The sequence below is a fragment of the Cervus elaphus genome, chromosome 8, assembly GCF_910594005.1.
Source record: "Cervus elaphus chromosome 8, mCerEla1.1, whole genome shotgun sequence".
Taxonomy (NCBI): Eukaryota; Metazoa; Chordata; class Mammalia; order Artiodactyla; family Cervidae; genus Cervus; species Cervus elaphus.
This window is the reverse complement of record NC_057822.1, coordinates 32767703-32792215: the sequence shown is the minus strand read 5'-3', so window position 1 is coordinate 32792215 and position 24513 is coordinate 32767703. Positions and strand designations below refer to the sequence as shown.

At 36.7% G+C, this 24513-nt stretch overlaps 1 protein-coding gene and 1 non-coding gene across 2 annotated transcripts in view; one reads left to right on the top strand and one right to left on the bottom strand.

The window, feature by feature from the left end:
* Positions 1 to 24513, top strand: part of SPAG16 (sperm associated antigen 16) — a 965654-nt gene that overhangs the window by 384081 nt on the left and 557060 nt on the right. The gene's annotated exons all lie outside the window — the stretch shown is intronic.
* LOC122699020 lies at positions 4685 to 4813 on the bottom strand. The gene has a single exon (XR_006342511.1). It is a non-coding gene; the product is annotated as a small nucleolar RNA SNORA11 (small nucleolar RNA).

The following is a 24513-nucleotide window of genomic DNA, read 5'->3' as shown; positions in this document are numbered from 1 at the left end:
TGCCCTCATGCAATTTAAAATCTACTAGAAGACAGGCATAATCAAGTAATTACTTAAATACAAGTAGAACTGAAATTGAGGTAAGTGAAAGGAACTACAAGGTGCTGCAAAACCATGTTTTAGGTAAAACTGACTTTGCTAGGGAGGTCAGGAGTTGACACTTTAATTAAGGGTGAGTAAGGGGAGGAGGAGAGTGAAGAGCATTCCTGGAAAAGGGAGCACAGATGCTAAAACTGTGCACCATGGAAAGAGTAAGAGATGGAGAGAAGACCTGTTTTCCTAAAACGAGATAGAACTTTGGGAAATTCGATGTGTGATAGGTAAGATAATGGTGGAGGCCAGTTCATTCAGTGCCTTTTAAGCCAAGCTAAGAAGCTTTGTCTTCTTCATGCTCAGAGCAAGAGAGATCTTTGAAAGATTTCAAGCAAGGAGATAATACAGTGAGAAATTCTTATTGGAAACAAGGACTTGTATTTCATTAAGTATTATGATATCAGTTTTGCTGTTGGAGAGTCTAAAATTCAGAGTATCAGATATTCATGATCATAGCCCTATTAAGTGATAGCATTGAGATGCAAACTCACACCTTTGTTTCTTGGCTTAGTGATCCTCTCTTTAACCCAAGTTGCTTTCTGTGAAACAAGAGCACACGTGGAAAGGACTTAAAGGTAAACACTGCTGGTTCGGTTTGATGACCCCTGCAGAAGAGAGGTCAGTCTTAAGCTCCGTATTTTCAAACTAGAATAAAAAAGGCCAGGTTGGTGGAGAAATTGATGTTATGGCACATGGGGAGTAGCTGAAGGAACTAGGTAACTTTCTACTAAAGAAGAGAAAGGTGAGTGGTTGGATCATGCCAATTATCTTCAGATATTAGAGAATACAAATTTACAGGACTCTATAGAGCTAACTGGAGAAGGCAATGGCACCCCACTCCAGTACTCTTGCCTGGAAAATCCCAGGGATGGGGTCGCACAGAGTCGGACACGACTGAAGTGACTTAGCAGCATAGAGCTAACCAAGGTCAGGGGGGATAATGTACAGGAAAGCACATCATTGGTTCTTAGAAGAATTCTCTGGGGACAGGTGTTGTCAAACTCCAGGACTGTAGTAAAATTTTCCTATTACGTAGACTATATGAGCAGAGCTTGATTGCTACTTGTGAATTACATTACAGAAAAAAAGTTATCCTTGGAGCAGATAAATGAACCCTGTGACACCTAATAGTTCTCCCAACTCAATTCTGTGATTCTCTGATATATAAATAATTAAATGTAGTATTTTGAATTTAAAATAAAATTTTAAATTTTAAATGAAAAAATAAATTGTTTAAAATGAAAAATAAAAACCTCAAGTATAAAAAGATACTAAAATGTCTATAAGGCAAATAAATTTGCTCATATTTCAAATTACTCTTTAAAAAAATATGTCTTCATGTAAAATGATTTTTAAAAGCTGAGTTCTATGCACTGTGGCAAATCAGACATACCAAGTTATATAAAAAAGATCAATTCCTTGAAAAGCTTTCTTGAGAAATATTGATCATTAATTTAAAAAATTAGACATGCTAGAAATTGCTGTATATGTACAATAAATGGAGTTTTATTATCAGTTTTTATGTCTAACTTGATCATTGCTTTAAAATTGATGCTTCCTTTGTTAGATAGAATAAGGCATTGCTAATGTGCTCAGCATGAAGCTAGTAATGTTCAAAAACTTCAGAGAGCATTGTCCTGTTAAAAAACAAAAAACTATAAATGTTGAAGTTTTTCAAGTGAAGAATGATACCTGCAATCTGGGATGTTAATTTGTGATTGTTCACTGAGGCCTGTTTTATAGTCTTGTTACCAGTAATGAATATACCTTTTGCTTCTGCCACCAGATGGCAGAAGTAGGCATTATTAGTTAGGAGTTTACAGTTAAAGTGCTTTCATATTTTTTAGGTAATCGAATTAAATCAAAACAGACAATTTGAATGTTTTTAATAGCTCTTGTGACAAGTTTGATAATGGTAAGATGGAAAATATTAGCCAAGTGAGACTTCAGAATTAAATTCATTGTAATCTTTTAAGTATTCCCTTAGAATAACAGCCACCCTTATTTAAAAAAAAAAAAGTTTCACAAGGAGTTTCCATGGACATGTTTTAATGCATTGTGTAAAATTTTAATTATTTCTTTATAAATTGTTGTGTCAATATAAAGGCAGTCAGTGGACTTATAAATAAGGGTAAATTTTTAAGCATTATGCACTTGTAAAGGAAGAAATGTATAATATAGTTATTAAGACATTAATAGGTGATTTAAAGGGAAATTTAGAAGTGTTGCAAATAATATTCAAATAAGTGCATGTATATTAATATAAAATTACCTGACAAACCTTAAGAATTTAAAAAGATACTAAAATTAACTTATCTAGATCCTATTACAAAAGGATACCTGACTTCTTTGATAAATAGCAAATGCTATGGCTTATCAAGAGATGTTTTTAAGGATCAGGAGGCATTAACTTGTTTTCAATATCAATTTACATTTTTCATATCCATTCACATTTTCTGAAATTCTTGTTCTGTTCTTTAAAATTCTGCTTCCTTGTGTCCTATTAATTCTTTAGCCCTCCATATCTGACTTATCATCCTACCCATGATAAAGGAAATATTCATATCTAGTAAGTTTGTCTGGTTAGAGTCATTTATAAGGACAGTTTCTTTGCCACCCAACAGATTGTTTTGATTTTAAACTCACAGTAGCAAGTGACGAAACTGACTGTGCTTTCCTTCTGAAAACATGCTGTTTCCTTGCCTTGCATCATGCCACACTGCTCCATGTACCTTTTTTTTTTAAAGTTGTAATAAAATTTATTGACGATAAATTACCCTTAATGATGAAAAATGAATATTTTCTCTCTACTGGTTTTTGTAGTCAATGCATTAAAGCAAACAAATGTAATTAAAAAAAAACAAAAACAAAACTTTGATGTTGGAAAGAGAAAATAAAACCCTATTTCTTACGGCATGGTTTGTCCAGGCAGAAGAATCTTATGTAATGTACAAGACCATTAGTACTAATAAAACATGCAGTGATTATATATTTTCTCTATGTAGGTCATATATATGTATTTTTTTCCATGTACCTTCTTACATTCCCTTTTAGTCTCTTTGGTGGGATGGGCTTTTGGTCCTTTCCACTACCTGCAGGTGTCAGAGGTCGTAGAACAATTTGTTTTCTCTCTCAACAACATTTCTTTATATGGTGTCATTCATTCTTTCACCTCCAAATGTTACCTCTGTGGTGAAGTCTCCCAGACACCCACCCTAGCCCATTTATCTCCATTGGCCTCCAGGCTCATATCAGTTCCCTCCTTGAAATGATTCTCTTTTATTCTAGTATTGATACATTTCCTCTTTGGATGTCACTGACTTTATGTAGAGGCTAGATTAGTTTTCCTGCATAGCCTTCTACTTTGTGGTTAAAATGTAAAAAAATATGCTACAATAAAAACCACAGTCTACATTTTTATCCCAAGTTAAAACAAAAGATGACTGTACACTAGAGTGTACAGTTGTGAATTATCACAACTCTCCTTCAGATGTAGGATATTTTTATGAGGTAAATTTGTGATTTTATTAGCCAGTATAAATTAACTACAGTGACCTGTAAACTTTTTTGATCTAAAAAATTTATTTTCCATCACAGTTCAACAAACACACATACATAATGCATTGTTGTTTAGTCGATAAGTCATGTCCAACTCTTTTGCGACCCAAAGGAATATAGCTTGCCAGGCTCCTCTGTCCATGGGATTTCCCAGGCAAGAAGACTATAGTGGGTTGCTGCTTCCTTCTGCTGGGTATCTTCCCAACCCAGGGATGGAAATAGTGTCTCCTGCTTGGCAGGCAGATTCCTTCCCACTGAGCCACCAGGGAAGCCATATATAATGTGTATACGTATATAAAAATGAAACAAAAGTTTCACCAAAAACATACCTTGAATGTTAATTTTTTTGAAACTTTTTTTTTTTTTAAAATAGTCTTAGGTATACAACAAATTTGATGGGAAAGTACAGAAATTCTCCCATGTACCCCATCCCCTTACATATATAGCCAGTATGAGCAGAGTGGTACCTTTTTAAAAAAACTAAAAATGAACTGTATTGACACATTAAAATCACCAAGGTGCCCAGTTCGTCTCAGGGTCCACTTTAATGAAGTGAATAGTGTTGTACATTCCATGCATGTGGACAAAAGTATAATGACATATAGCCTTCCCTGATGGCTCTGATGATAAAGAATCTGCCTGCAATTCAGGAGACATGGGTTCAATCCCTGTGTCGAGATGGATATAATGACATGTATCCATCATTGTAATGTAATTCAAAATGTTTTCACTGCTCATAAAAAATTCTGTACTCTGTATTCATCTCCCCATGAACCTCTGGCTACCATTGACCTTTTTACTGTCTCCATAGTTTTGCTTTTTCCAGAATGGCATATAGTTGGAATCTATTTTAAATTTTTTTTTCTCTCTCCATGAAGAGAGGTTCAAAGCCCTTATAGGACCACTTACAGCCCACCAGAACCAAACAGACTCTAGGTGTCAAGCGTCCCCACTGAATACTGTAGCTTTTCTTCCAGTATCGAGTCCTGTCCCACTGGTCCTGCCCAGCAGTCACGTAGAGGTACAGGGGGACACATGTTGGATAGTTATTCATAGGAAGGTCACACGTTTTGTGCCCCTTGTCACAATGAACCCAGATTCCTGACAGCTGTGTTGTAAGCAGATGAGCTATTTCTTCAGGCCCCCTCTGTGAGCATACCTCCCCCCCAACAGAAGTAAGATATTAATAAAGGATTTTGAAAATTTATTTCTGTATAGAGAAGTAGTAGTTATACAACTGAGGTATGATTTAATTTACCAATTAGACTATTCAGGGCTCAAATGTAAACTTGAGCTAGTGTGTGCATGCTCAGTCGTGTCTGACTCTTTGTGGTGGCCCACACCTGATGGCCCTGTAGCCCACCAGGCTCCTCTGTCTGTGGGATTTTTCAGGCAAGAACACTGGAGTGGGTTGCCGTTTCCTACTCCAGGGAATCTTCCCAACCCAGGGATTGAACCTTTGTCTCTTGAGTCTCCTGCATTAGATGGACGGGTTCTTTATCCCTGCGCGACCCCAGTGCATGTTAATTCACACATGTGTTAATTCATACATTTTTTGAAGTAAGGATTCTTGGTTTATACTGTTTTGTTTTTTTTTCTGGTATATCAAAATACCTGTCAACTTGCATATATCTCTAATGTATATTTTACATTTATTGTTTCATCTGGCTTGGAGTGGGAAACTGCCAAGAGTCATTCCCCCTACAAGGCTAGTTAGTGGCCTATGACACGTCTTGGTGTGAAATATTTTGCCCAGCTGAAAACAGGAATGCAGTAATGGAAATTCTGATGAGAGGAATGTGAGATATCCAAATTTTGGCAAATTAAAAAATTTTGAGAATTTAGTTGGTGGAAGTTCATAAGACATGACATTGTAAGGCAGGTGTGGAGAAAGAGTGAGCCACAGATTCAGGAAAAGAAAAGGGGAATTTATTAGAGGAAGATGATAGGGTGATTGGCTCTTAAGAAGAACCAGCATCCTCCCTTTCTGACAGGGTTTTTCTTATACCCCACCAATGAAAAATTCTCTGAAGGGATGGTTAATTTTTAGCCCGTAGCTGAATCCTGCAGTCACGTAGCTAGAGGTCTAGAATCCGGTGGTTTCGTAGCCTTGAGCAGGTAGGTGACAGTGGGAAAACAGAATGTTATTTGGGAAATTTGGTTAGTCTCAAGGGTCACGGTGACTTTATTCTTTGTGAGGTCAACATAATGAGCCATTTTAACAATAAGCCTCCATGTAGGCCCTATCAGACATGAGCCTTCAGAAAAGACAAGATAATATAAAAGATGAAAGTTTTCCAGAGAATATAGTTATCTCCTAACTGTATCCAAATGACACAGATGTGGGGACATGTCATCTCTTCAAAGAAGCAAAATCTCAGGTTAGCCATTTGATGAGAGAGTTTGAAGATACAGAGAACGCATCAGAAGGGCTTGAGAAAAGGAAGTCAGCGTAGCAGGAAGATTAAGGGACAGAGGATATCAGAGCATGAGGGTTTGGGAATATATGTGCCTTTAGTTTGGTGGTGGAGGGTTGCTGGGATGGTGGCATAACTAGTGTTACTTGGCTTTGAAGCCAAATCCAGCATGTGAACCTCAGCATTTTGGGTGAAGTAGAAAAGAACAGCTTTATTGCTTTGTCAGGCAAAGGGGGGCACAATGGACTAAATCCCTCAAAACTGGAGAGGATAGTGAGGAATTTTATAGTAATAGTTCAAAGAGGGCATGATCAGCTCATGAGCGTTCTTCTGATTGGTTGGTGGTGAGGTAAGTGGGAGTCAGCATCGTCAACCTTCTGCTTCCAACTGGTCTGGGATCTGTGTGCTTGTGGGCAGGTAGTTAACTTCTCCCACCTGGTAGGGATTTCAGTATCTGCAAAACAGCTCAAAGATACTGACAAACCTAGACACGTATTAAAAAGCAGAGACATTACTTTACCAACAAAGGTCTGTCTAGTTAAAGCTATGGTTTTTCCAGTAGTCATGTATGGATGTGAGAGTAAAAGAAACCAGAATGCCGAAGAATTGATGCTTTTGAACTGTGGTGCTGGAGAAGACTCTTGCGTCAATCCTTAAGGAAATCCTAAAGGAAATCAGTCCTGAATATTCATTAGAAGGACTGATGTTGAAACTCCAGTATTTTGGCCACCTGATGTGAAGAACTGACTCACTGGAAAAGACCCTGATGCTGGGAAAGATTGAAGGCAGGAGGAGAAGGGGATGACGGAGGATGAGATGGTTGGATGGCATCACCTACTTGATGGACGTAAGTTTGAGTAAGCTCCGGGAATTGGTGATGGACAGGGAAGCCTGGCATGCTGCCATCCATGGGGTTGCAAAGAGTCTGACAGGACTGAGCTGAGCAACTGAACTGAACTGAACTGAACTGAGCGGGAGCCAGAACCTGCCCCAAGGCTGCATTTTTGTTTCTTTTGACTGTTCCTCCCTTGTCTTTCAGCATCCCCTCCCTTCCCTAATTAGCAACTGTTTGAACCTGCTTCTTGTTACTCAAGGAAGATCTTGGAGGCCGAAAGAAGCCTATTTCCTGTAATCAAAGAAGTGGGAGATACAGAAAGGCTGTTGTGTCCAGGAGCCCCACAGGGCCACGCTTGGTTTCAGCTTCAGGTATTCGAATATCAGCTTCAGATGTTTTGATTGTGGACCTGGTTGAGAGTCCCAGGTGATATCTGGCCCTCTGTTAGCAGGAATGTGAAGGTGCTGATACTTCAAAGTTGTTCTCTGTGTCTTATGTTCAGAAGTACATTTCTGTTCTGGAGCAGTGAGCAGGATCCTCTAGGCTCCCCAGGTGGCTCAGTGGTAAAGAATTCGCAGGCCAGCACAGGAGAGGCAGAGACTGTTTGATCCTAGGTCAGGAAGATCCCTGGAGGAGGAAGTGGAAACCCACTCCAGTATTTGTGCTGGGAAAATTCCATGGCCAGAGGAGCCTGTTGGGCTACAGTCTGTGGGGTCTCATGGAGTTACACATGACTTAGTGACGGAACCCAGTGATGAGTAAGGGCTACTGTGAGGATTGTGGGGTAGCACTTGGCCCTTCTTTTGGTCCTGGCGTGTGTATAATGTGGAGAACAAGAGAGAATTAGTGATAAACCTGGACCATTCTGGAAATCTTGTTTTCATACTGACTTTTATTAGCTATGAAAAGGAAGTAATAGTTAATGCATGTACTTTTAAGAAGAATTCAAATGTATTATTATTTAATTTTTACACTATTCTGCTTATTTTTAAGCAAAGACTTCTTTCCTGGAGTAATAGTGTAAACGTTAGGACTTGTCACTCAATATACCTCTTGGGAATACAAAATCTTTTTTCTTTACTAATGACTATAATTAAGGTACATGTTTTCTAAAAAGCCAGCAATAAGGCTCCATAATAAACAGACGGTACTGTTAGCTGTGATAAACCAGGGCACAATGAGGGTTTGCTTCCCTTTCTATTTCCCTCCAGCTTACATCCTTATAAAACCCTTAAACACCCTGTGCCCGTGTGTGCATGCGTGCTTCTGCATGTAATACGGTCATGGCAGCACAGGAGTGGTAGGCTCTCGGCGCAATGGGGAGGACCTGTGCTCTCAATGGTGACAAGCTGGGAGTTTTCCTCTTTGGTTTCTCTTCTCCATTCCTTCCCATCTTTTCTTCTATACCCCAGCACACTTCACTCCTGAAAAGAAAGGAGATGAGATGAAAAGTGTAAAAGTGCAGCTAGAAAAGGAACAAAAGGCAGATGTCCCCCCTGACTTCCGAGAAGGAAATGTAGTCTCCCAAGTTATGGCATTTAGTCAGGCAGGTGATTGAGGCCTGAGATGATTTTATACTGATGATAGATAGATGGATAAAATGTTTCTTATTTTGTTTCTGTTGTCTAATCACTGAATTGTGTCCGACTGTTTGTGACCCCATGGGCTGCAGCACTCTAGACTTTCCTGTCCTTCACTATCTCCCGGACTTTGCTCCTACTCATGTCCATTGAGTTTATGATGCCTATAATCCTAACATAAAATGAGCTGTAACTATCAGTAAAATTGCTAATGAATGGCTTTAGCATGGTAGGTCACTGGGAAAAGTCAATGACCTCCCTACTTGACCTCCCTAGGGAGTAGGGACGGGCCCATCCTGGAAACTGTATGGAGGTGGCTGGACAGCAGGGGTTGACTGCTGCAGGCTCCTCGAAGAAGTTCAGGCAAGTAGAAAAATAATATAGAAAGAGAAAATACATAGTCATGATTTCAGGGTTAGGGCAATTCAACAAAAGCTAAGGAGTGGGTATAATCCAGGAATCAGCAGCACAGTGAAGCTGAGATAGCGACAAAGAAGGGGGAGATTCAGAGTCACATAATGAGAAGGACTGGGGTCCTTGATACTTGCTTAAAGTGAGTCACAAGGAAGAAAGAGGCCAAAGGACAGGAACAAGTGTGCAGTCACTTGAGAAATACCCATTTGCTAGAACTGGGACTTGGGAGCAGAGCAAAGTTGTAAGAGCGATGTGTGCTGAATTGCCATGCAAATGAAGCCAGGGCTGGGCTAAGAAGATATTTGTCTCTGACCTGATAGCAGAACCAAGTCTGCAGCTGGGGGCCAAGAGACTTAGCTCTGGGTGATGGGCAAAGAACAGGAAACCTAGTACATTGTTACAACCAGAACATATTTTAAAAAGTAATTAGAATTGAGTTTGAGAGAAATGTGATTCTTGCAGCTATTGTACAATAATTACCTAGGAGCAGGAGTGTGCTTGTTTTGGGAAAGAAGGTGCAGAGGAGTACAGAGAATTGGTTCTGGGGAAAAAAGAACCACACTTTTTACCTCAGAATATACTTAAAGTTTTCTCTCTCCTGACATCTGAAATATGGTATCCAAATATTTTAATGCTGCTTAACCTAATAGAGAACATTTGATTAATTAATTTATTCATATAGCAGTTATTATTGTCTTGCCCTTTAATTCATGTAACAAGGGAAAAGCTATCTCACCTTTAGGAAAGCGGGATGAGTATTTAAAAACAAAACCTGTTTTGTCTCCTTGTCTTGACACACTGTTTCTTATGTTATTAGTGTTTTAAAAATTTCAAATAACGTAATATAAAAGTATATGAGTTGTATATGTTTATAAAAAGAAAGTAGGATTTTAAAAGCTTGAGGAACTATCAATCTACAGTTTCTCATTTGATAAGCAGAAAAAATTAAAATTAAAAACTGTAAGAGGTTATAAAATTGACTCTTTCATGACTTAAACATTTTTTGAGAAGTTCTACTTTACCTTAAAAAGAGAAAACCTATGACAAAGTCACTAACAATAAGAACAAGCCAGATAAACTACAAAATCATAGCATTTAGTATGTCCATGAGAGAACAAATGTGACAGGAAATCAGATGAACTAAATTCCAAAAGGTGACAGAACCTTCAAAGAGAGACAAGGCACACAAATGATATCACCTTTAGCAGAGCGAGGAACGAAAATATGAAAACCGCACAAGTGGGGAAGAAGTAAGGAACGAAAACTTCAATGAGTTCTTAAAGGTCAAATGTCGGCTAGTATAGCAGACTAGAATCCCTAGGAGTCCCACATCCAAGGTGAAGCAACTGATCTTTTCCATAGATTTCTATCCTGTGCTCACCGGAAAGATTTGAGCCGGGCAGGACATCTGAGAGAGCTCTCTTCAACAGTGCACAGACAAAAATCTCCATCTGCTTTCCACACTTAAATCTCATTGCAGCAAAAGCCATCTCGCTGCTGGAGGAATGGTAGACAGCCCCCCTTTCATAGGCAAAACTAAGTGAAAAGTGCGTTAGTTGCTCAGTCATGTCTGACTCTTGGTGACTGCACAGGCTGTAGCCCACCAGGCTTCTCTGTCCATGGAATTCTCCAGGCAAGAATACTGGAGTGAGTAGCCATTTCCTTATCCAGGGGATCTTCCTGACATAGGGATTCTTTACCATCTGAGACACTAGAGAAGTCTTTCATAAGCAAAGGTCAGCTGTAAATGGGGGCCAGATCAAAGTGAGTTATTTACCCTGAGAGAGGAATGAGAAATGAGTTCAGTTCCCGATTCTTGTGCTGATAAAAGGCAGAGGTTTGTGCCACTGGAGAAGTGCAGGAAGCTTGCTTATCTGATAGTCCTCATAGATACAGAACATAATTTAGCTAGAGGGGCAGAAGTTCTGAGAAAGCCAAACCCTGAAGGGTAGATGTACAGGCATGCCTCAGACTGAGGCTGGACCAGGAAAGTTACGAGCTTTGGACCAAGTAACACGCGGCATACAATAGTCTACTGCCAAAGGTGGAGCAAGACCATGGGGAGACACTCCCTCTCTGTGGCAGAGAGTGAAGCAGAAATACTGGGAAGCACTCGTGGGTTTATCAGACCTCACAATAAATAACAGGAAGCAGCAGTACACCACTGGAGGAATTCAAATGTCTGTGATGAAGTGAAGGCTCACTACAGCAACAACAGAACTTACACGTTAGACTGACATTAAGGACCTGCCTGAAGAACTGCATCCGTCTCTGTGTGGAAATCCTGTTTATGTCACGCTCTATTTGCAGTAACCTATGTGCCTTCAAAAATTACAAAACACAAAAAAAAAAAAGAAAACCAGAAGCCAAAAAAACCCTTATCAAAAGATAAAGTAGTAATAGTTTTTCATCTTTTTTATTTTTTTTCACTTTATTATTATTATTTTTCATTTATTTTTATTAGTTGGAGGCTAATTACAATATTGAAGTGGGTTTTGTCATACATTGACATGAATCAGCCATGGAGTTACATGTATTCCCCATCCCGATCCCCCCTCCCACCTCCCTCTCCACCCGATTCCTCTGGGTCTTCCCAGTGCACCAGGCCCGAGCACTTGTCTCATGCATCCCACCTGGGCTGGTGATCTGTTTCACCCTAGATAATATACATGTTTCGATGCTGTTCTTTCGAAACATCCCACCCTCGCCTTCTCCCACAGAGTCCAAAAGTCTGTTCTGTACATCTGTGTCTCTTTTTCTGTTTTGCATATAGGGTTATCATTACCATCTTTCTAAATTCCATATATATGCATTAGTATGCTGTAATGATCTTTATCTTTCTGGCTTACTTCACTCTGTATAATGGGCTCCAGTTTCATCCATCTCATTAGAACTGATTCAAATGAATTCTTTTTAATGGCTGAGTAATATTCCATGGTGTATATGTACCACAGCTTCCTTATCCATTCATCTGCTGATGGGCATCTAGGTTGCTTCCATGTCCTGGCTATTATAAACAGTGCTGCAATGAACATTGGGGTGCACGTGTCTCTTTCAGATCTGGTTTCCTCAGTGTGTATGCCCAGAAGTGGGATTGCTGGGTCATATGGCAGTTCTATTTCCAGTTTTTTAAGAAATCTCCACACTGTTCTCCATAGTGGCTGTACTAGTTTGCATTCCCACCAACAGTGTAAGAGGGTTCCCTTTTCTCCACAGCCTCTCCAGCATTTATTGCTTGTAGACTTTTGGATAGCAGCCATCCTGACTGGTGTGTAATGGTACCTCATTGTGGTTTTGATTTGCATTTCTCTGACAATGAGTGATGTTGAGCATCTTTTCATGTTTGTTAGCCATCTGTATGTCTTCTTTGGAGAAATGTCTGTTTAGTTCTTTGGCCCATTTTTTGATTGGGTCATTTATTTTTCTGGAATTGAGCTACAGGAGTTGCTTGTATATTTTTGAGATTAATCCTCTGTCTGTTGCTTCATTTGCTATTATTTTCTTCCAGTCTTAGGGCTGTCTTTTCACCTTGCTTATAGATCTTTTTTATTTTTTAAATTATTAAAACATGATAATACATTTACAGGAGATTTGGAAAATACAAAACAAAGTTATATGTAGTTCCTCTATGTATTAATATCGTTTGCTTTAAGTAGGTAAATTAAGATTTTGGTTGGAGTTTCAATATCAAGCTCTCAGAAATTAATAGAATGAATGTGCAGAGAAGTAGAAGAATATAGTTGACCTGAAAAGCATTATGAACCAGTTTGACATAATTAAGATTTATGCGATTTTCATACAACAGTAGGATACAAATTCTGTTCAAGTTCCCGTAGGCTATAAACTAGGAGACACTGGAACATATCCAGAGACAGAAGACCAGGTGCAGAAATTTCATGGTCTAAAGGTACTGAAACCATTCAGAGTCTGTTCTCTTACTGTGGAATTGTGTTAGAGGTCAACATCAGAAGATATTTGAAAATAACCCTCGTATCTTCAAGTGCAGTGTCACAGTTACCAAGAGAGATCTTTGACTTAGCAAAATTAGCCATTGAAAGCCTCAATAACGACAGAATATGGAAAAATTACAGAGGGTGATTGCAGAGAAGAAAGCGTTTAAACAAATTAATATAAAAATGAGAAATTAGTATCAAAGATATTTTTAAATATCTCATGTATTTGGAAATTAAATGTTCACTTTTAAATAATCACTATATATAAAAAGCCCGAACAAGGAAAATTAGAAAATATTTATAATAGAATAAAAATGAAAAGAGAACTTATCAGAATTTGTTGCATGTAACTGAAGCTGCTCAGTGCAGTTAAATATAATGTGGAATTTTGAATAAGGTATGAAAACAAATAATGAACACTAGCATAAAATTTTATGAGATTTGAACAAAATCTGTACTTTAGTTAATATTACTGTATCACCTGTTAATTTCCTGTCTTTTTAAACAACATAATATTTCATTATATTCTCAGAATTGGATTAGAAGTTTCTGCTTCAATTTTTTTCAATCACTAAGATAATAAACTTTCTAGACTTTTAGCACTAATAGTAGATGCCAAAATACATGGAGCTATATAAAAAATTTAAGTGATTATAAATTAGAAATATAGCTTTCTATTCACACTGAGTCAAACAAATAAAATAAAAATGTTATACATTTTTTAGCTAGGCAAAAATTCATAAGGTTTCTAAAATATACATACTGCTTATATCTATATATATGTTTACAAAAGCTTTTCTACTATGCTTGGTAGACTTGAGAAAGAACATTACAAAAAAAAGGAGAAATTGGAAAACAAGCTAAATGAAATGGAGTACTTAATATGAAATAGAAAAAGTTGAATAAACTAGGTAAAAAGTACAAGATCATCATATAGTCCAGTTGTTTTCAGATATGGCTGCTCACTAGAAACATATCTGGAGCTTTGGAAGGAAAAAAAGCAACAAAAAAACAATACTTAGGCATTTGTACTTTTTTTTTTTTCAGAACATTCCAAGATAATTTTGATATGGATTTGGATTTTAAAAAATGATTACAAGTTTTTCTATTAAATGGTAGTGTCAGTGATATCAGTTCAGTTCAGTTCAGTCGCTCAGTCGTGTCCGACTCTTTGCAACCCCATAAATCACAGCACACCAGGCTTCCCTGTCCATCACCAACTCCCGGAGTTTATTCAAACTCATGTCTATCGAGTCGGTGATGCCATCCAGCCATCTCATCCTCTGCTGTCCCCTTCTTCTCCTGCCCCCAACCCCTCCCAGCATCAGGGTCTTTTCCAATGAGTCAGCCCTTCACATGAGGTGGCCAAAGTATTGGAGTTTCAGCGTTAGCATCAGTCCTTCCAATGAACACCCAGGACTGATCTCCTTCAGGATGGTTTGGTTGGATCTTCTTGCAGTCCATGGGACTTCTCAAGAGTCTTCAACACCACAGTTCAAAAGCATCAATTCTTCAGTGCTCAGCTTTCTTTATAGTCCAACTCTCACATCCATACATAACCACTAGAAAAACCATAGCCTTGACTAGATGGACCTTTGTTGGCAAAGTAATGTCTCTGCTTTTGAATATGCTGTCTAGGTTGGTCATAACTTTCCTTCCAAGGAGTAAGCGTCTTTTAATTTCATGGCTGCAATCACCATCTGCAGTGATTTTGGAGCCTCCCAAAAATAAAGTCTGACACTGTTTCCACTGTTTCCCCATCTATTTGCCATGAAGTGATGGGGCCAGATGCCATGATCTTAGTTTTCTGAATGTTGAGCTTTAAGCCAACTGCCTCACTCTCCTCCTTCACTTTCATCCAGAGGCTTTTTAGTTCCTCTTCACTTTCTGCCATAAGGGTGGTGTCATCTGCATATCTGAGGTTATTGATATTTCTCCCAGCAATCTTGATTCCAGCTTGTGCTTCCTCTAGCCCAGCGTTTCTCATGATGTACTCTGCATATAAGTTAAATAAGCAGGATGACAATAATACAGCCTTGACATACTCCTTTTCCTATTTGGAACCAGTCTGTTGTTCCATGTCCAGTTTTAACTGTTGCTTTCTGACCTGCATATAGGTTTCTCAAGAGGCAGGTCAGGTGGTCTGGTATTCCCATCAGAATTCTATTATTTTCAGTTGACCAATCATGATACAATTATTGCATTAAGCACAAATCACTATAATAGAAGACATTTATCAGTTCTCATAATCAACAGACAAAAAATAAAAGATCGTTACAGTTCCAAGCCATAATGGAAGCATGATTAATCTAACAGCATGAAATAATTATATACAATTTGGGGAGTTAAGTAAAGTGATCTGGTAAGTGGAAGTGTATACATGCACATGTTTTTATCTGTCCAGCCAGTCTGTGTCTTTTGGTTTGTGCATTTAATCCATTTACATTTAAGGTAATGATTGATATGTATGCAGTTCACGGGGTCACAAAAGAGTCAGCACAACTTAGCCACTGCACAACAAATGATCCTATTACCATTTTCTTAATTGTTTTGGGTTTATTTTGTGTAGATCTTTTCCTTCTCTCGTGTTTCCTGATTAGAGAAATTCCTTTAGCATTTTTTGTAAAACTGGTTTGGTGGTACTGAATTCTCTTAACTTTTGCTTATATGTAAAACTTTTGATTTCTCTGTCAAATGTGAATGAGTCTTGATGCTATTCTTGGTTGTAGGTTCTTCTCTTTCATCACTAAATATATCATGCCATTCCTTTTTGTCTTGTAGAGTTTCTATTGAGAAATCAGCTGATAACCTTATGGGAGTTTCCCTGTATGTTCTTTGTCATTTTTCCCTTGTTATTCTTAATATTTTATCTTTGTCTTTAATTTCTGTCAGTTTGATTATGTGTGTCGGTGTATTCTTAATTGGGTTTATCCTGCCTGGGACTCTCCTGGACGTGGTTGACAGTTGACAGTTTCCCTTCCCATGTTAGTAGTAAAACTTTTATATGCAGAGATGGCACAAATGATAGAACTGTCAGCAGACAAGTACTTTAAAGTTGATTGTGTGATTGTTTTGTTAAAGGACATACTGTAAAATATGGAAATTATGCATTGAAAAGATGGGGGAATTTTAGTAGAGAAAAAAATCTTTTAAAAAAGTCAGTTGGAAATGCTGGGTATAAAAAGCGTGATGTCTAAGACAAAGAGCTGTTTTTATGGGTTTATCAGCAGACTAGACACAAGAAAAAAGCATTGGTGATCTTAAATATAGGTCAGTAGAAATTATCCAAACTGATAAAAGAAAAAAAGGGATGGAAAAACAAAAAGGAAATTTAATATCCAAAAGCCAGGAGGTGATATTAAGTACCCTAGCATATAAGCTATTGGGGTACTAGGAAGAGAAACTAGAACAGGGACTAATATGACATTTGGCCAAAGAGAAGGAACACATTATGCAAATGATAGTAGATGTCAAAAATGGAGAACATCAAAAGACAATGGAAAACATCTTTAAAATATCAAAAGAAAGCAAAAGCAAAATAAATAAATAAATAACCCTACTAACCCAGATTTCTTTACTTAGCAAATAATGTTTTAAAAATAAAGATGTAAAAGAGACATTTTCAGAAAAAAATAATTTGATCCAGACCTATACTACAAGAAATGTAAAACAAGCTTCTTTAGGAAGAAGTAAAATGATACTGGAAATATGTATCTAGACACAAAGCTATGAAGGGGAGCAGGTATGGTAAATATAAATACAAGTTTCTCATTTTAATATATTTGAAATATTATTTACACTTAAAGCAAAAAATAGTAACACTTTATTTAAAGCTTATAATACATATAAAATGTTACCAAAATTAGTACAAGGGATGGAAACGAGGGACGTAGATGTCTGGTTGTTAGGTTTTTACCGTAAACATGAAGTTATATCAAAACATAATTAGATTTATACTCTAATCACTGTAGGAAGAACTAATGAAGATGAAATGGTATAGCTAAGTCAATAGTGAAGATGAAGTGGAATTAAAAAAATCAAACTGATATCTTGATAAAGGTGTTAACACTGTAGCGGTAAACACAATACAGTTTATAAATATATCAAATCAATAGATTGCATACTTTAAAATTACATAATATTATATATCACCTACGTCTCAAAAAAAGGAAAAAAAATTCTAGAGGGAGAATGGAAAAGAGAAACAAAGCAACAAAGAATGAACAGGACAAATAAAAAATAGTAGGATAATAGATTAAACCCAGTTGTATCACTTAATACATTCAATATAGCTTATCTAAAACATCAGTTATCAGATGATTTTTTTTGAAAAACCTACTCATTCATTTTCTTTCTATTAGACATCACTTTAAGATATAAATATGCAGATTGGCTAGAAGCTAAAATATCAGAAAGCATATTCCATAAACAATAGTTATAAGAAAACTAAAATGGCTTCTCCAGAGTCTGTTTTTCCAAAAACATAGGTTTTCTCAAATGGAATTTATTTTTCTAAGTATGATATTTATATTAATTTGTAATTAATTAGTATTAAAATTGATAAATTATGACACATGATTAATGCTACTGTCTGCTTGGCATCTAGGAAACATTTATGCCAATATCCAGAATGCATTATTTTATATCTTTTTGTAATGGAAAGATAGTACTCACACACATCTCTTAGGTACATAATTAGTAAGATATATTAGTAAGACCTCCAGAGCTGCTTTACTTTGACAATGCATGCTGAAAATTATTCAGATTAAAAATCTGCATATTTTTACATTTCGTCACTCAGAAAATGTTATCAGTGACCTTATATTGAATGCAGTTGTCAGTGTTTCACTTGCTACATCCAATATTACTGGAATAAATGCTCTAGAAATGTGTTGAGAGGCTAATTTGTGTGCCAAGAAGAATCAGGAGTCAAACAGTGACCTGCAAGGTTTGGCTGCCCTTAGGGAAATTTGCCTGGGTCTTGGGTAAAAGATCTTCTCACAAAACCTGATATTCAAAAAAGGCAAACTTAAAAACTGGAAAAAAAATGCTTGTATATTTAATAGGTAAAAATATGCCATGCCTTCATAATTCTCCAAAAATAACTTATGAAATAATTTTTATAGTTTTTAGTCTTTTATTCAAAAAGTCAACTTAGTACCTTACATAGTCTCTGTATTTCTCTTTCTATATATGTATATATACACACATAGATGTATTATAACATGCATATACTATAAATTGGCTTCCATAGTTAAAGTTTATTTTTACAAAAAACAGGAAAAATTTAAGGAATGGAATATATAGTAAAGATGTTAGTCATATACAATGATGTTGACATACATGCAGACAGATGTCATATGGAGGCATGTATAAAATGAGCATATGTGAATGAATGAATGTGTACAGTTATCCTTCTATGTAATTATCCTCTTAAAACATACTGATTATATTTTATGTTTCAGGGATTTTTTTAAAATGAATGTGGTGAATTTCTTTATAAAATTGAGCTTTAAGATGTTTACAGGCTTTGAAATAATATTGCCTTGTACATGATCCTGTATTAAAGCAGGCCCTACAGTAGGTATCTGAACATCCAAGTCTGATGGTTGCATCCAAGTCAGGTGGTTTTGCATTTCTGTTCTTTGGACAAGGCTATTCAGTATATAATGTAGAAAACATTTGGAAGTTTGAAAAACCTTACTGATAAAATTATGTTCATTTTTAAGCCCTAATATGGAACTGATCACTAGTCAACATTTTATTATAGATTTATTAGTTTGTTTTTTTAAGTGTCTGTTTTCTTCTAAGAAGGTTTTTGGGGACCTTTGTTCTTTATTCTCAGACACTAAGTAGCAGAGATGTCCAATTAATGTTTGTAAAAGAATAAATAAGCCTTTATAAGAGACTAATTTTGAAGCAAGAAACTGACCTATTTATGTTCCTGCTTCTTTGTTGAATTTTGGTAACATATTTTTTTGCAAGAGACTCTTATTCTATCAGAGTTTACAAATTCCTTTGATGATGGGCCCAGAGATGTGAAGTAACACCTGGGTGATTTGTTAGCAGCTCTCATAAAAATGAATGCTTAAAAAATCCTAATTTCAGTTTCCATAGGCACTTGAAGAAAAGTGTAATCTTAGTTTACTGACTATGAAGCATGAGAAAATTTTTGAGAACATTATATTATTTAGATTATTACATATTTATATTTTGTGTATTTAGTCTGCTAATTGCTTGTAGAGGTATAATAAAGACTCCTAATATGAATATTTGCTATATATGCATTTTGATGATATCCCATGAAATGTATATAGGTTTATGACATTAAATAATCATTGTGGCCTATATCTTTCATCAGTGTTAAATGACCTGTGTTATCAATTCTATTTTCTTGATATAATTGCTAATTGTGTAAAATGAATACTACCAATCTTATTTTGTTTAGTTCATTATTCATATGTGTAATGTTTTTGTTTGTATTTCATATGTAAATAATTATTAAATGTGTCCTAAGTTTGTCCCACTATGTAAAGATCTGGTAATAGGGAAGTAAACAAATACAAGAAATTCTGTTTTGAATTCTGATAAATATTTACCCATCTTTTTTTCCCTTAACATTCTGTATTGTGTTCCTTGTTAAATAGAACACTGATAAATTTTCTGGTGCATCTTCTTTCTTTAACCCACTCTGTAAAATATAGTTTTTAAATAGGCTATTTAAATCTCACAGTCATTCTTCTGTCATATGTTTTTGAGTTTTATTCATTCATACAAAACTTTTGACTTTATTTTCTAACGCTGCTTTATGAAGTCTTTCTTGGCCTTTCTTATGCTCCAGATTGGGAAGCTTATAGTTTTTTGATTCTACTGGGGTTACTTTGACATTTGTAAAACATTCTTTCACCTATATTGTTTCAAGAAATAAAATAATATAAATTTTAAATTTTATTTTTTTTCATTATAAAAAGACATATGACTTAAATCATTATTAGTACATTGCTTTTTCACCAGTAAATTATTACTTATTTTAAAATGTGTAGGCTTATTTTCAGAGATTATGATTTAAATTTTCTGTTACATTTTGGATCCACCCTTTATAAAAATTATTTGACTTTATTTTATATTTGATTTTATTGAATACTCACTATAATCTGTTTTCCTTCCTTCAAGGCTCACTGCCTTCAAACTTCCTAAACCTGAGTTCTTAATCTTGATTCATATATTGTTGACTGCCAATTATTGTTAAGCATATCTTTTTTAGGACACTTATAAGTACTGTATTTTTTATTTATTTATTTATTATTAGTTGGAGGCTAATTACTTTACGATATTGTAGTGGGTTTTGTCATACATTGACATGAATCAGCCATGGAGTTACATGTATTCCCCATCCCGATCCCCACTCCCACCTCCCTCTCCACCCGATTCCTCTGGGTCTTCCCAGTGCACCAGGCCCGAGCACTTGTCTCATGCATCCCACCTGGGCTGGTGATCTGTTTCACCCTAGATAATATACATGTTTCGATGCTGTTCTTTCGAAACATCCCACCCTCGCCTTCTCCCACAGAGTCCAAAAGTCTGTTCTGTACATCTGTGTCTCTTTTTCTGTTTTGCATATAGGGTTATCATTACCATCTTTCTAAATTCCATATATATGCATTAGTATGCTGTAATGATCTTTATCTTTCTGGCTTACTTCACTCTGTATAATGGACTCCAGTTTCATCCATCTCATTAGAACTGATTCAAATGAATTCTTTTTAATGGCTGAGTAATATTCCATGGTGTATATGTACCACAGCTTCCTTATCCATTCATCTGCTGATGGGCATCTAGGTTGCTTCCATGTCCTGGCTATTATAAACAGTGCTGCGATGAACATTGGGGTGCACGTGTCTCTTTCAGATCTGGTTTCCTCAGTGTGTATGCCCAGAAGTGGGATTGCTCGGTCATATGGCAGTTCTATTTCCAGTTTTTTAAGAAATCTCCACACTGTTTTCCACAGTGGCTGTACTAGTTTGCATTCCCACCAACAGTGTAAGAGGGTTCCCTTTTCTCCACAGCCTCTCCAGCATTTATTGCTTGTAGACTTTTGGATAGCAGCCATCCTGTCTGGCGTGTAATGGTACCTCATTGTGGTTTTGATTTGCATTTCTCTGATAAAGAGTGATGTTGAGCATCTTTTCATGTGTTTGTTAGCCATCTGTATGTCTTCACTTATAAGTACTGTATTTTTAAGTACTTATATTTTTTGAAATGTTGAGTAGTTTAGATTGGCTTTTTCTAATCTTTCTATGTGAATGATAATGTCTCTTTAATGATAGTCTGATTTATAATTCTTTCCTCTCAAAATTCTTCAGTTGTTTCTTCATTTTCTTCTAATTAACTTTTGAAAAGTGAAGCATGACTTTTTGTCTTTGACTGAAACTGATGTTTTCCCCCGCCGAAATATTTTAAGATTTTTGGTTTAGTTTTGCATTGTTTCATTAAAAAAATATTTTCAGCATATCCCTTAGTTATATTTGTGTAGAATAGATAAATCCCGTTAGCCAGTATTCACAATTCTTTGTTGTTGTGGCTAGCCGTTTTCATTTTTTTTTATATTTGTTGGTTTGCCTGCTTGTTTTTAGCTAGAATTTTTTCTTAATTTGTGTCTTTGATTTCCATTTCACTTCAATTATATAACTTCCTTTTAAGGAACTTATAGCACTTAAGTATGTAATTCCCCCCACCATCAACTTCTGCCAACTCCTTGAACTTTCTCTGTGTTATAGTAGAGTGTATGCATGCTACATGCCACACTACTGATTTGGTGTTATTAACAATAGCTAACATTGATTGTTTAAAAATTTTGCAAGTATTAACTCACTTCATCCTCCTGATAATTCTATATTAAAGTTACTCATATTATTTGTCCATTTTATAGAGGAACAGAGACATAAATAGTTTTTGTAATTTGCCCAATAATCACATAACTGCTGAGAAGTAGAATTGTTCAGTCACTCAGTCATGTCCAGGTCTTTGTGACCCCATGGACTGCAGCACTCCAGGGTTCCTTGACCTTCACTGTCTCTTGGAGCTTGCTCAAACTCATGTGCACTGAGTCGATGTTGCCATCCATGATCCTCTATCATATTCTCCTCCTGCCCTCAATCTTTCCCAGCATCAGGGTCTTTTGTGGTGAGTTGGCTCTTCACATCAGGTAGCCAAAGTATTGGAGCTTGAGCTTTAGCATCAGTCCTTCCAATGAGTATTAAGAGTTTATATCCTTTAGGATTGACTGCTTTGATCTCCTTGCAGTCCAAGGGACTCTCAAGAGTCTTCTCCAGCACTGCAGTTTGAAAACATCAATTCTTCAGTGCTCAGCCTTCTTGATGGTCCAGCTGTCACATCTGTACATGGCTACTTGAAAAACCATAGCTATGGTCCTTGGTCAGTAAAGTGATGTCTCTGCTTTTTAATATGCTGTCTATGTTTGTCATAGCTTTTCTTCCAAGGAGCAAGCATCTTTTAATTTCATGGCTGCAGTAAAATCATTATCTGCAGTGATTTTGGAGCCCAAGAAAATAGTCTGTCACTGTTTCCATTTTTTCCCCACCTGTTTGCCATCAAGTGATGGGACCAGATGCCTTGAACTTTGTTTTCTGAATGTTGAGTTTTAAGCCAGCTTTTTCACTCTCCTCTTTATGATCATCAAGAGGCTCTTTAGTTCCTCCTCCCTTTCTGCCATTAGTGTCATCTGCATAGCTGTGCTTAGTTGCTCAGTCCTGTCTGACTATATGCAACCCCATGGACTGTAGCCCACCAGGTTCCTCTGTCCATGGGGATTCTCCAGGCAAGAAGACTGGAGTGGGTTGCCATGCCCTCCTCCAGGGGATCTTCCAAACCCAGGGATTGAACCCAGGTCTCCCACTTTGCATGCAGATTCTTTGCCATCTGAGCCACCAGGGAAGCCCTTGCATATCTGAGATTATTGATATTTCTCCTGGCATGTCCCTGCTAGTCAGTCTGACAAAGTATGGTCCATTGGAGAAGAGAATGGCAATTACTTCAGTATTCTTGCATTGAGAACCCCATGAAAAGAAGTAAAATAATCTGCTTAAAACTAATACCCATGACCACTGGCCTGAGTTGCTTCTGAAGTGCAAATTTTTCTTATAACTGTCTATAATACAAATTTTAAATCTGCTGTGAATGTTGTATGTTTGTTTGTTTGTTTGGGCTTTGGTTTTAGTTAGTGAGTTGTGTCTGACTCTTGGTGATCCCATGAACTGTAATCTCCAGACTCATCTGTCTGTGAGATTTCCCAGGCAAGAACAGTGGAGCAGGTTGCCATTTTCTTTTCTAGGGGATATTCCTGACCTAGAAATTGAACCCATGTCTTCTGCATTGGCAGGCAGATTCTTTACCCCTAAGCCATTGAAGAAGCCTTATCTTTGTTTTATATAATCCTTTTTTAAAGTCCTCTCTGAATTTCATTCTTAAATGATTATGCTGCTTCCCTGCGTATTTATCTTGATGTGTTCTCTCTCCACAGCATTTTAGTCCTTCTTCCTGAAAACCACATCTTTAATATTTTTAGCTCTTCTAAACTTTAGTTTCTCTAATATTTTCTGTCACCCAGAGATGGCCTTCTTCAGCTCAGACGATCGGTTTCCTTTGTGTCAGCTACTGCTGATCTTATTGCAGATGGTGTTTTCTATTTATTTTCAAACGAGGAGACATCCAACAGACTGTTTTCTGATATGCAAAGTGTGTGAATTGTATTAATCAAATTCTCTAGCTTTGTGTGTCTTGCTGTAATAGCTATTGCTGGAAGCCTGGCCCTTGCACGTGTGTGTTCACACTCGCTTATACAGCTCCTGGATCTAACTTGTTCAGATGTTATTTAATGTGCCTCTGGGGGACTGATGACTTCCCACATGGCTTGTTTCTGAGAAATTTAAACCAATAGACCTCATGGAAAATATTTTCTTCTGGCCTCCAAATCTTAAAGCCCTTACTTTCACACATCTCCTGTAATGAACCTAGAGCAGGTACTTTCCCTTTCATCTTCTTGTAGTAATTCAGACATATTAATTATAGAATCTAAAGTAATATAGAAGAGAGTAGTATTTATATAAAGAAGTCATAATACTCTCTGTGCCTTCAGAACTCATGCTCTTTCAGGGGAAGGAAGATTGATTGGCTTATAATTGTGTGTCTTCTTTAGGGAGGAAATGATTGGGTAGAGTCAGTTATCTTTTCCCTCTCTTTGGGTCCAATTCTTTCATTGGATACTATTTCAAGTTGCAAAAGACATTTGAACCCCTTCACCCCATCTCAGATTTTCCTTGTCTCTTGTTACTGGTTGTATTGTATTTAAATAGAATATTTTATGGAGTTCTTTCCCCTTGATTTTATAAGCTAAATTTTAAATTTTTTAAAGTGGGAACTTTAGAAAATCAAGCTCAAAGAAATTTATCAAGATAGTAACAAAGCCTAGAGATGTTAAATACAGTGGATCCTTGAACAATGAATGGGATTAATCAGCCTATAACTTATAGTTGGCACTCCATATCCAGTTTTCCCCTGCATCCTCTGGTTCAGTCAACCTTGGAACACAAGCTGGATTTGAAAAAGACCGAGGAACCAGATGACACGACCCTTATGACAGAAAG